Genomic DNA, 4,868 nt, shown 5'->3' with positions numbered 1-4,868 from the left:
AAAAATCTTATTTTTGGCTGGACTCAGAAGTAGAAGCTCTCAGAGAGGACAGCCTACGTCTCTTGGCAATCTGTTCCTGGCGCTTTTCTTTGGCCTCCTTCATTCTCTTGGCCAAAAGTTTAGCATATTCTGCAGCCTCTTCCTTATTTTTCTTAGTACGCTGCTTCTTCAGAGCAATACGCTGGCGTTTATGTTTCAGGACACGTGGAGTTACAAGTCGCTGAATCTTGGGTGCTTTGGTCCTAGGTTTCTTACCTTCTTTGTTTAAGGGCTTCCTTACAACATATTGGCGGACATCATCTTCTTTAGACAGATTGAAGAGTTTGCAGATTCTGCTAGCTCTTTTGGGCCCCAGACGACGAGGTACTGTGGTATCAGTCAGTCCAGGGATATCCTTCTCTCCTTTTTTTACAATAACCAAGTTGAGCACGCTCAGGTTGGCATCCACAAGACAACCCCGAACAGATTTGCACTTTCTTCAGTTCTCCTTGGTCTATGACAGGAATGCCCCTTACTCAGTAGCAGGCGAACACGGCCATGGGTCAAGACACCCTGCTTCATGGGGAAACCTTGCTTGTCGTTCCCACCACCGATTCGGTCCACGTAACCCTTCCATTCTTCACCCAGCGCGTCGGCAGCAACTTCCGTGGCCATACGCTTCTCATAGAAAGTACGAAGTTTGCGTTCATCGTCCACGTCAATGAGTTTCTGGCAGCCAGTGGCTGGGAAGGAGATATTCAGCTTCATCCTGAAGCAGCTGGTCACCTCTGAGGCGCCACGAAAAAGAGGTCAACTGTACTTTCTAAGTGTCTTTGATTATTAACGTGCAATCTAGTAAGTACGATCTTGACTTTTTTTGCCTACCAGATTTTACTATGGATTTTTCATTCTTTACGTACATATATAACAGGGATAGTAATTGTAAAATACTTCTCAGTATGTGTCCTTATTGCTAAGCTGGTTTCTCTTCCTGCATCCCCTCAACCGCCATTTCTAGGCTTGGGGCTTAGTGCTCCTGGAACAGTGGCAAAGGGGAAGTCCTGCCCCACAAAAAGAGGCACTTTAGAGGAGGAGAGTGAGGACCATGGAGGAAGGCAAAGACTTCCTCCTCCTGCAGGCCTGTGCATGACAACCAGTGGCTGCGACAGTCCTCCGCGAAGCCAGCGCTGAGCTTAGTCACCACCTAGACAAGGGGACACACAGCAGTGAACACATTTTCTGAAGAGCAAAAATCAGGGGTTTTCACGCACTAGAAAGGAAGGAGGTTCGTGGCTGTTTATGCTAATTCGTGATGGGACGTGTCTGGCTAAATCTGTGCGTGCTTGGTGGAAACGCGTCCCGTTGCTCATCGGTCAGGAAAGGTAGGTCCAGGAAGGGCCTGAGGAAATGGGGTCACACTTGAAGTCTATCAGTGTGGTCCGGGCAATGGCGGGGGCGTTGCAAAGGTCGCGGTCACTTTGCAGCTGCAGCTGCTTAAACCAGGTGTGGCGAAACAAAGCAAGTGCAGATATAAGGGGAAACGATTTTTTCCTCCTTTTATAAGGTGGAAGCTTGGGGACTAGAGCAGGCTGTGACAGACACTGCCGGGAGAGAGAGTGCATCGGGCTAGTGACCTTTTCCTCTTCCGTAGCCTGGGGAGGCTGCAAGACTTGAGGAGAAGCCAGCTTTGGCTCGGAAACTTGTCCAGTGTGACAGAAGCCACAGCGCTTGACTTTGGGGATGGCCAGATCCCCAAGCTCCCCGCAGCCGGGTGCGGTGTGGACTCCAGCAGGGAATAATTGCACAGGGTCCTAAAAGGCCAGACGGGACCAGCAGTATCCCCGAAGACAACAGGCTGGGTCTGGGCCGGACCAGCCACCAGCAAGGACCAGGGCCTGCCGTCTGGGCCGCAGCCTCTTCCCATCAGCCCCCGCCCGCTGGGGAGAGGGAATGAAGAGAATTTTCTCTCTCTTTAAAAAAAGGAGTTACCAAACGGCACTTTAAAAGGGGAGAGCCCGACATATCGTTGATTGGCAGGTTTGTTTTCCCCCTGCTCCTTACTAGGGTACAAGCTCGGAGGAAGAATAGATCAGTTACAGGGAACACAGAAACCACATTTTCCTTGAAAAACTGAGTGGTCGTGTGCAAATTTGTGATTCTGCTACATGCAAATACTTTAATAGCGATATCGGAACATTTAATGTGCAATGATTAATTGAGAGAACAAACTGTTAAATTCCCCTTCAGTGTCTCTGTCACACGTCACTCACTGTCCCGGCCCAGATGGCTCCAGAACTGCCGATGAGCCTCGATCCCTCTGTCGCCTGTGTGTGCTCTAGTCCCCTCCGCCTTCACTCAGGCTTCGGGTTGCCCCGGATCAAAGCCTCTGCCAGCTTTTCTTGCCCCCCTAGAAACCTTCTTTCTTTTTGGTCTCTTCCTCTGAGCAACCACGAAGAGGAGCAAGAGACCGCACCGGCCTCTTCACTAAAATCAGAATATTTTCCACCCAGGAGGGAATATGCAAAACACTCTCGTGCTTGAGAAGAATAAGAGATGCGTCATTTGGGTCTCTCCACTCACATGAGTTTCTCGGTGACTTCCCCCCTCTTCTACTTGCTGTCTTAAGCTGGAAACTGCATGTAGCATCATCTGCAAGCAACAGGGTGCTGGGTGCTTAGCCGAGGTGGCCCCTAAATGTGACCTCAACGGCCACCTGCTTTCGTGACGTTCTTATACCAGGGCATCATCCATTCAGCTCCTCCAGAAATGGTTTCTTAATGAGATTTCAAGTTATTTTGAACAAGGATTAGCAGCACATTAGAATGTTTGCATTACAATCGCACTACCTAGCGGAATCTGCTTCCCATACTTTCTTCCTTTTTATTATATATTTTCATGTCCCCAGGTAATAGCACTTCTCTGGAACAAGGTCAACAGCAGTTTAACTCAAACTCGACTGACCTGTGCAAACTGCTTATTTTAGCACGAGATGCTTTCCTGGCCCCTACCTGTCTTAGAGGGAGGTGGTTAGCTATTCAATTTTTTAAGAATCTCAAGAGAGGGGGATTCCGTGTTTTCCCTTAGGGTTTCAGCCTAGGTTTCCACACCCTCAAACGTTAAGAAGCTATTCCCAATCCTTTCCACCCAGATCACTCATGTGTCTTTGCGACTCTCAGCTGGTCCTCAGTGGAGATGAAAGGCGGCCGTTCGCTGCCACCTGTGCCTGGAACGCTCTCGCTTTCTGGAAGGCCGTGGAATCGTGCCTTAGCTTATGGAATGAAGTCTTAGGAAAGGAGGTTTTCTTCACTTGAGTTGGGGATTAAATGTTTGGAATCCTTTGGTAGCCATAGTAGCCATAGTGGCTGGATATTCTAGATTTCAATGATAATAGTAATAATATTGGTTATTTACTTTGTGTCAGGGACATGTATTCTATGAAGTATATAGCATGGATATTCCAACATATATCAGGAATCAAAAACTGAATAGAGAGGTTAGCTTGAGCAAGCTTACATGGCTGGTAAGGGTGGAGCTGGAATTAGAATTCAGGTGGTCCGACCTCAGAATCCGGGCTTTTAGCTATATTGTCCTGGGACACGTGTACATTTGTTCATTTATTGATCAAATATTAATTGAATAATGTGTCAGTCATTGTACTGTTTTCCTGCAAAAATGATCCTGACACTTAAAGTGCTCATAGTCTAGTCGGGGAGACAGACATGTAAACACAGAAATTCCTGCATAATGTGAGAACTGTTCTACTAAAGATATGTATAAATAACTTTGTACCTTGATGCCGCTTAATACTATAGGGGTTTCATGTCTTTATATAATTTTGGGGGAAATATGTAATACATTCACATTGTACCAGCCTTGTAGGTTAAGATAAAGGTGAAGCTCCCTGCTGTGTAGAGCGGCATAGCTGTTGGCCGGAGTTTAAGTTAAGACATGGCGGACGCACACGAAGTCTGAACAAATAGGGGTGGCAGTGCGCTGTGATCACAGACACCCCCACGCTCTCTGAAAGGAGGATGGTCTGATCTAGATTTGCCAAACTGCCATTGCAGAGACCCTTCTTGCTTCCCCCTGACCTTCACAGGATTCGGGGGCAGAAGAAGGTGGTGACTATTGCAGGGGACTCCTCTGGAGGGCGAGGTCCAAGGTGGGAAGCGTGTGTGGTTTCTGTGTGTGCACAAATGCGGCACCACCCCACGAGGCGCCCTTCAGAGCGTATCTCTTTTCACCTAATCTCCACCCCTACCCGCTTCAATCTCCCCTTCTCCGCAAGCACTCTTTCTCGCAGGAGAGGACGGCCCTGAAGACAGCCTCTCCACGAACCATCTTCCATGGGGCTGGCACTGTGACCACATCCATAAAGTCCCACTTACCAGAATAGGATGTAATGTAACAGGTCCTATGTCAATGTAGCCCAACTTTGGGCTAGAAAATTTTAGCTTATTTTTATGTTTCCCAAAATTGGGTTCTTAAAAATCAAAGCCTTTGGCTTTTGAAACTTGCCTGAGTGTTAAGAGCCCATTTTGGAACATAAATGGTAGTTGCTGAGTGGTTCTTGTTGTTCTTTTGTTCTACAGTAATGATTTGGGATCACGAGGAAACCTCACTGTCCTGGAGTAGAAATAATTTGAGTTTTGGGCTTCAAGATTTCATCCCCACTTCTTTGAGCATTTGAATAAATACCCATAAACTAAGAACAAATCAGAGCCTTATATTCCTGTCTTCTTCATGTGATTTTTCAGCTGCTGCTTTTTGCAAACAGCAACAAACCAACTCCCAAACCCACCGATGGCGTTGGTCGTCCTTATGATGTACATTAATGAAAACCTGGAGTCAGGATCCAGCTGCATTTGCTTTGCTTTTTGCAACAGGTA

At 47.3% G+C, this 4,868-nt stretch overlaps 1 pseudogene across 1 annotated transcript; it reads right to left on the bottom strand.

Moving 5' to 3' along the window:
• On the bottom strand, positions 1-787 carry LOC105812151 (annotated as a pseudogene). The gene has a single exon (XR_001137599.1). The product of XR_001137599.1 is annotated as a 40S ribosomal protein S6 pseudogene (transcript).
• Between the last annotated feature and the right edge of the window lie 4,081 nt (positions 788-4,868).

The sequence above is a fragment of the Propithecus coquereli genome, unplaced genomic scaffold (genome assembly GCF_000956105.1).
Source record: "Propithecus coquereli isolate 6110/MARCELLA unplaced genomic scaffold, Pcoq_1.0 Scaffold246, whole genome shotgun sequence".
Classification (NCBI taxonomy): domain Eukaryota; kingdom Metazoa; phylum Chordata; class Mammalia; order Primates; family Indriidae; genus Propithecus; species Propithecus coquereli.
The sequence above is the reverse complement of the archived record's forward strand: the minus strand, read 5'-3'. Positions and strand labels throughout refer to the sequence as shown.